The sequence below is a fragment of the Littorina saxatilis genome, linkage group LG17 (assembly GCF_037325665.1).
Source record: "Littorina saxatilis isolate snail1 linkage group LG17, US_GU_Lsax_2.0, whole genome shotgun sequence".
Lineage (NCBI taxonomy): Eukaryota > Metazoa > Mollusca > Gastropoda > Littorinimorpha > Littorinidae > Littorina > Littorina saxatilis.
Genome location: NC_090261.1, coordinates 11,601,568 through 11,610,336, shown reverse-complemented (window position 1 = coordinate 11,610,336; position 8,769 = coordinate 11,601,568). Strand labels below are relative to the sequence as shown.

The 8,769-nt window shown below is 40.1% G+C and overlaps 1 long non-coding RNA gene across 1 annotated transcript; it reads right to left on the bottom strand.

Moving 5' to 3' along the window:
• Nucleotides 1-2,506: 2,506 nt before the first annotated feature.
• LOC138951927 (uncharacterized) lies at nucleotides 2,507-6,459 on the bottom strand. Its single transcript, XR_011451267.1, has 3 exons — nucleotides 5,969-6,459; nucleotides 4,938-5,058; nucleotides 2,507-2,822 (listed from the first exon to the last, which is right to left on the bottom strand). It is a non-coding gene; the product is annotated as an uncharacterized lncRNA (long non-coding RNA).
• Between the last annotated feature and the right edge of the window lie 2,310 nt (nucleotides 6,460-8,769).

The window sequence follows — 8,769 nt, the reverse complement described above, 5'->3', positions numbered from 1 at the left end:
GGTATGTATCAAAATGTATAGATGGCCTAACCTCATGTAAGAGCCCATGCAGATATAAAATAGTAAGCCAAACTTGGCGTTTGCAAGAAGAACGGTGCCTTGAAACTGACAGCAGCAACAACAATTTAATTATCCACAATCACAGTGTCACTCAGCTTTTCACCCCATCCAAACCACCAGCCATCCTCTCACTAAAAACCAAAACAAACTCCCCAAAACACACACACACACACATTAAAACACAGAGAATCATGAGATTTGTTTGTTTGTTTATTCATCCTGTAGAATGTTTCTTTAGCCACTGAGCCAACAATAATACTCGTCATAAAAAGTAGGCAGATCCGTTTGAAGGCAAATCTTTATGATGAGGCCGTTTATTAAAAAAAAACAAATACAGGTTGACCCAAAAACAATGCAACCCACAACAAGTTAATAACCTACATTTGTGGACATAAACTTCAGCCTATGCATGACCCTTCTACAAAGTGACAATTTTGAAGATCAAATAGGCTGACTTTTGTGCAATTTTAAATTAAGTTCCCAATTTTGGGGATCGACTCAACAGTACAGGTTTTAAAATTCAGCGGTAGCCAAACTTGCCCGATTTAAGCGCTCAAGATTGTAACATTCGGGACAATTCGAATCACAAAAGTATACCTTAATCAACATTCAGACCTGGGAATCCCTGTTTTGGACTTGGAGTATTCTCAAACAAACTTGGTGTATTTTTTTTTTAAATGAGCGTACTCCACATTTAAACATGCTTCACACGCGTCTGTCTATGAGTATATAACTGCTTTCTTCAGGTCACCGATGATCTAGGGGGTGTATACTCAGACATTCAGATAATATAATAGCTAAAAGTCTGGAGGGTTTAAATTAAGTAAGTATTGATACCGTTCATGGTCAAACTTCGTTTTAGTGAATCGACCGCCGAATTTGGAATTTATTTTTTGAAATAGAGCACAAAAGTCCGACCATTTGACCAGTTACATTTGATCTACAAAATGTCCACTTTGTGGAAGGGTCATGCACTGGCTGCGGTTTATGTACCTTAAAAATAAAGTGATTCGGTCAACAGATGTAGAAGTTATTAGCATTGTTTTAGTGTTACATTTTTTTGGTTTATCCTGTATATGACTGAAAAAAGTCATTCATTCCCCAAACCTATTCAGAAAGCAGATTGGGTTTATATGACATAGTGTTTATACAGTGGAACATACAACACAGACACCCTGCAAAATCAAATTCGCAAAATCAATGTTCCCGCGTTAAAATTGACAAAAAATCAGAACTGCCAAAACAAAACATCTTCTGCACGTCAATAGAAAAAACAATCAAATCTGCATCCAAATCAGTCAGTTTTGTTCACATATCTGGTCTAACACTGACATTAAGGCATGTTGATTTGTGTAGGTGTCATTCCTCTGAGAAGCTGTAAAAGGCAGTTTTAGTGGGTAATGAGACAAAAACCGGTACGTTTTCGTAACTCCTCAACGCATTGCCTTCAACGCGACGGTGATTTGTGCTAACAGTAGTAACACATGTGGGAAAGTTCATACGGATTTTAAAGTCATTTGAGACATTAGTCTGCTGTTAATTGACATGCCAGAAAGAGTTCTTAAATTGATGGTAGGTCTTCGCTGACTCATTGAAAAACAATTAATTTGTTGTTATCTTCAAGAACAATAACAGATGCGCCACACAATTAAATTTCATGTACATATTTTATCAGACATTGGCGGTATGAGGATTTCAACGCGAACATTAATATTTTGCCTCATTCAGAGCGCTGAGCGCAAATGTAGGCCTACGCCTAGAAAAGCTCACGGCTGACACGCTTAACTGATCATGGCTCTTGAAAGAGCATTTTCCAAGAATGTGTGTGTGCGTACAAATGCGCTAGCGCTGTGAACAGTCATAGTTGAAAATGTATGAAATTAAAGGTAAATTGAAGCTTTCATTTTTCTTAATGCATGCTAATTTTTTTTTACAAATTCAGTTCATTGGACAGGGTACATTTTTATTTTTAAAATTCGTTCTGGCATGTCGCGCAACAGCAGAACTAATATCTCACATGACTTGAGATTCCGTGTGTACTTAACGACATGTGTTAGCCCAAATCACTGACAAGTTTTAAGACAATGCGTTGAGGAGTTACTGAAATGTACCATTTTTTGGTCTCATTTTTGTACTTAACGACGTGTGTTAGCACAAATCACTGACAGTTTTAAGACAATGCGTTGAGGAGTTCTGAAATGTACCATTTTTGGTCTCATTACCCGCTAAAACGACTTCAAAAACTGAGAGGATTGACAACTACACGCTCAGCATGCCATAGCGTTCATGTTAGACAAGATATGTGTGAACAAAACGGACTGTTTTGGATAAAGATTTGATTGTTCTGTCTAATGACATGTTTCGGTTTAGTTGTTCTGATTTGTGTTGTTGATTTTAACACGGGAAGCTTGATTTTGTGAAGTTGATTTGTGGGAGGGGGGGGGGGGGGGGGGGGGTGTCTGTGTTGCAGGTTTCACTGCATAGACACTACGTCATGAAAACCCAATTTTGTTTCTGAATAAAGTAGGGAAATTAATGGCCTTTTCAGTCATATACTTGGTTTTTCAATCAACAGCCTCATCAGTAAGATCTGCCCTCAAACGCATCTGCCTACTTTTTATGACGGGCAGTGTAGAAACCTCTGCAAGCATTCTCAGCTGAATCAGATGGAAAAGCACAGAATTGTGATGGTACTCTGAATTTGATCATCGTCCCCAGCGAACCAAGGTGCAAACAGCCTTCCCTTAATGTAGCGGTCCTTCCTGAAAAATAAAGAAAACATATAACTGAGCACCTTCAGTATTCACGGGGATGGGTTTTGGTTAGCGAGGGGAGGGTGTGTGTTGGGGGGAGAAGGTGTGTACGTGTTGAGCAGTGTGTGTGTGTGTGTGTGTGTGTGTGGGGGGGGGGGGGTTGAGGAAGCACTTGCTCTTCACATGACCATTGGGATCGGGGATGGTGTGTGTGATATTGTAATCTAAACTATTGAAAACATCTGTGCGTGTATGAACTTTGTGCTCGGCAGAAATGTTTCTCGATTTTAGTCAAAAACAAGTGTGCCCTCAACCCACACACTTTCGCTCTTCAGCATCAACACAATGTGGACAGTGAATTGAAATTCTCAAAGCACGTGGAAACACAAGTCAACAAAGCAAACAGAATCCTGGGTCTCATTAGACGGTCTTATGAGCATTTGGACGCAGAAACGCTAAGACTGCTCTTTGTTGCACTTGTACGGCCTCATCTGGAGTTTGCAAATGTGGTGTGGAGTCCCCGACTCGAGAAAGATAAAAATTTGATTGAAAGTGTATTAAGAAGAGCCACGAAGTGTATTCCAGGGTTGAAGACCTTGAGTTATGAAGAGCGTTTGAGAGTTTTGAAAGTTCCAAGCATGTGCTATAGGCGTATCCGGGGAGACATGATTGAAGCATACAAATTCATGCATGGATACTACGATTGCAAGAACCCACTGGAGCTGAATAGCCTTTGTAATACCCGTGGACATCAGTTCAAGCTCAAGAAGAAACAATGCAGAACAGCTCTCCGACAATCTTTCTTCACGAACAGAATCATAGACACGTGGAACTCCTTGGACAAGAATGTGGTAGAAGCGCCGACAATGAACAGTTTCAAAAATCGCTTGGACAATGCACTGAAAGATTATATGTATAGCCCAAATGTCAGTATGCCTCTCACTACACCATCCAAGAAAAAGTTGATAGAATAGGCCACGGTCAAAGAAGATCGTGTAGGTTACCTAGCCCAAAGTTAGGCTAGGATAGCAACTGATCAAAAGATCAGACAAAGGCTTAACAGCCTAAGTACCAGTCTGATAACATAACATAACATAACATAACATAACACTATACAGTTTGAGTTTCATTGGGAAATGTGTCTCGATTTCAGTCCAAAACAGAACTTTCAGGATCCAAAGCACTCGCCTGTCAGCCTTTTTATTAAAATAGATTCAACCCACCACATTTTCCAGTGATGAAGATTCTGGGGATGTGTGTTGATCCCATTGATTTTGGCCATTTCAGATCTGGCCAGTTGTACATGGGATAGGAACATAACTTCACCCAGACACATAAAATATTGACACCCTGACAGTCAGTGACTGCTTCATGTGCATAGTTGAATTTTATTTATGAACGAATTTCTCAAAAGTCACTCGCAGAAGTAAAGAAGTAACATTTTTGTTAATCTGAGAGTGGTTTCCACAACAAAATCTAACTCTGAGCAGGAAGAAGCCAGGGTGTTGAATGTAGAAGTATCCGAGTGAACAGATTCATTCTTATTCCATGTAAAAGCCTGGCAAGATCTAGGATGGTGAGCCAAGGGAAGAATAACTGTATGTGCCTTTAAAATAATTCAAGTAAATTAGTAATGATTTCATTTTATCTTGCAATTTTGTTTTACTTTCCTGTGCTGTATTAGTTCATTCACACTGTGTAATTTACTTTAAGAATAGTGGCAAAGGATTTGAGAAGAGAAAGAGAACTAAAACCAAGCTTTATGTACCATTTTGTATAAATAGTACAAATTGTACTATGCAAGGATACATACAGATGTAAGAATTTATTTTATACAAAGCCGTAATGTTTTTGTGTCAATAAACTTGCATCTTCTGCCACTACTCTCAGATTCAGATGTAACAAGTGTTGACATAGCTGAATGTATCTATCTAGATTGTAAGTGCATCTAATGTGAAACGCAGATCTCTTTACAACACAACGTACAAAAGTCTGCCAAAAACATCTACACAGCTTCAAACTACTATCACCAGTGCCAATTTACATATCATAAATCAATTTTACAATAACAATTTAATAGGCACAAGCAGGTACTTGGTAGTGGTACAGAAATGTGTGACTTACTCTTCATGGTAGCCTGGAAAGCAGCATGTCCACTCAGTCTGAATCCTCTCCAGAATCCATATATGAATGCAAGAGCTGTATGAACACTTCATCACACATCATCTCTGGTTTCTTAGGAGGCCTGAAAAAACACACCATAAAATAATTAATTAACAATAAATAATAACTGTATTATAATTAAACCACTCGCTCATTGATTCTTTTATCCCCTCTTTCACAATCATAGTTTATACAGCAGCATTTACCTCTGACTCTGTTCATGCAGAGTAAATATCAAGTATTTAAACAGAAAAATAAGTCATTGTTGAATAACCCTTCTAAAAATACACAATAGACACACTTTCAGTGGCAGTGATTCAAGTGAAGTCAGTTTCTTTCTTCATTTGTATCCACACAAAAATTGTTTTGGACCAGTTAGTGTTACTCTTGGCTTTACACACTTACTATATCAAATTATACATGCATTCAGCTTAGAACACATACTTCTAATGTTGGGAGTGCAGTGTGAGCCAGGACATTTACAGCAAATAAGGATACACAACAGCTCATTCAGAGATAGATTTGCCATTCACTGCATTATATTGTTAGTTGAATGAGATAGATCTACAGCGATGCTTCAATGCATTAGATTAGCTTTGTTTTAGTGTCTACTGTTCATTGCTCCACCGTGGGAAATTCAGTCAACAGTGCACAGTTCCGAAGAAACCGATGCTGCTGTGCATAATCATTGATGCATTGACGATCGTTCATTGTCAATGTCACTGTCAGAAAAACAACAACTGTATCTTTCATCGTCACCACTACACAATGGCTCGTAGGCCTATTTTCCTATGACACTGAACACGGTTTCGGAGACACTCAGACAGTACTGCCTGGCCCATAGATCTAGATCTACCCTTGCTCTCACTTTCTAACAAATGTATTATTGCAATATAATCTGACACACACTCACACACCGAGGCGCACAAACGAACACACACACCGTGGGACACACAAACTACACGCACACAACGGATGAATCTTGCTCTTACCTGTTGGATGATCCAAACCGATTAAAATCGGCGACAGGAAGATGTACAAGCCAAATTTGTACAGTCGCTGATGTAAAAAGTGGAAATTTAGTCAATGTTCATAGCAAATCTCCCGACTCAAGGTAGATCGTGTCCCAAATCAGCTGTGCCGGTCACTTCACGACTTGTATTTGAACCCCCTCCAAAGCGCAATCAATGTTTCAACTTCTTTGTCGACATCATTCTTTGGTTCATGCGTCGGACTGCCGAATATTTGATTTTTTTGTACAGCAAAATCAAAGACTGTCATGGCGGCCGCCATTTGTATTTTTGCAATAGTTCGAAACTAAGGAATTTGGTCCTCCTCGGAGGAGGACCAAATTTAGGCAAGTTAGTCACCAACTTAGGTCGGAACATTTGAAAATATCGTGCCATGCATTGCGCACTAGAGCGATAGTTTCGAACTTTGGATTTAGTTCCCAACTAGCTTGATAGTCTCCATTCATGCATTCCACTACGGATGTTGACATGCATCAACAAAGGGGCCTCACTCTGGAAGAGTTTCCTGCTCCGATAAACATGGCGCTTACGGCAAAAAAAAACCTCAGAAAAAATCAATTCTGCGTTCTTGATAGCAATTTCGTCCAGGTATACTCCAGTGTTTGCTTTTCTTATTTTTCTCTATCGTCCAAGCCCATAAAATCGAACAAGGCGGATAGCGTTTGGATTTCCCTCTTTGAGATGACTGAGATTGCCCCCCCTTGGATCGATCCGTATCAAGGGCAGTTACAGTACTGGCCTTGTGTTCAAGATGATAGACTTGCTGCAGGGAAGACAATACTGAGTGCTACTGTCGGGCGCAAAGTAAGAATCCGGGGCAGAGTTGGAATAATCGGGATTTCCCGAAACCTCCTTTGATTTCCAACAAAGCGCCGCATTTCCGGAAACGAGCTGCCTCGTTCTAGAAATGGCAACCCTTCGACTGGCACAAAAAAGTATACCCTTTTCACAGGTCATGAATAAGGTATATGAAAAAGCAAGGTCTTATACAGGGGAAGTCTTGAATTGGGGGGGGGGGGGGGTGTGTGGGGGTACACTGTGTAACAATTCTCTCAGTGACACGGCTCAGCGGATGCAGCTGGCTTCGCGCCCCCTAATTGGCGTAGAGGCGCGTCCCCCGGGTGGTGGATGGGGGAGCCTTCTCTACTAACTTCTGAGAGAAGGTCGCATCACTCTCGATGCCGTGAACCTAATTAGGATCTTTTTCTTGTTTCTTCTCTATTTCTGCCTCCCCAAAGTCCTTTTACTTTCCTTTTCTCACCCATAAAATTCTTCACTTATTACCCTTGTTAAGTGGTTCTTGTATAGAATATAGTCAATGTTTGTAAAGATTTTAGTCAAGCAGTATGTAAGAAATGTTTAGTCCTTTGTACTGGAAACTTGCATTCTCCCAGTAAGGTCATATATTGTACTGCAAGCCCCTGGAGCAATTTTTTGATTAGTGCTTTTGTGAACAAGAAACATTTAACAAGTGGCTCTATCCCATCTCCCCCCCTTTCCCCTATCCCATCTCCCCCCCTTTCCCTCGTCGCGATATAACCTTCGTGGTTGAAAACGACGTTAAACACCAAATAAAGAAAGAAAAGAAAGAAAGGATGCAGCTGGCTAGTTGCTGTCTCGATCTATTTTGAACACAATGATTTTTTTTTCTCAGAGTAAAGTGTTAGTTTGTTACAACAGGCTGAAATCTGAATCTGAATGCTAATTTGAATCAACATTTTGCAACAATCAATCACATCAATATAGCGCACAGGTGACTTGCACATCACGTTTCAAGAGCCCAGATTACCATGCAGTGGTGATGTTGCGACCCATCTCGTCATCGGCGCTTTTCCGGAAATGACCTGCGCTTTGTTGGAATTCCAACAATGGCCGCCATTGTAGGAATTCCAACTTTGCGCTACGCGATTCTAGAAATGTACCGCGCGCATAGTGAGAATTCTGCTCTTTCTTAGAATGCGATGTAAAATGATACAAGTCATGATGGCCTATGATGATCCTTGTGTTTTAAAGTGATCAATGCTTAGTCTTGAAAAAGCAGATGCATTGTATAACGCACCAAACCAACCGAATTACAAAAAGCAAAACCCTTTTGATATCTTCGGCGGGCTGTAACAACACAGTTCAACGACCCATCCCACTCGACCAAAACGCACCAATTTTACGTAATTTTTAATGTTTCAGATCCTACATTTTACAACAACAAAAACACAACAAGAGTGTTCCGATATAACTTTTCACTGGTAACTATCGATTGTACTAATTTTTTACTCAGTCTTAACTGATTGTATATTAAACCAGAGATCTGTAAACTCACACAGTCTCTCTGGGCTGCAGAGACAGCATTACGTCCCTTTACTGAGTAGGCTCTTGTCACTGCATGGTAATCTAGGCTCTTGAAACGTAATGTGCAAAGTCTGTGGGCTATATTGATGTGATTGATTGTTGCAAAATGTTGATTCAAATTAAAGATGATTTCAGCCTGTTGTAACAAACTAACACTCTACTCTGAGAAAAAAAAATCATTGTGTTCAAAATAGATCGAGACAGCAGCACTAGCTAGCTGCATGCGCTGAGTAAGTGTCACTCAGAGAATTGTTACACAGTGTACCCCCACACCCCCAATTCAAGACTTCCCCTGTATAAGATCTTGCTTTTTCATAAACCTTATTCATGACCTGTGAAAAGGGTATACTTTTTTGTGCCAGTCGAAGGGTTGCCATTTCTAGAACGAGGCAGCTCGTTTCCGGAAAGGCGACGCT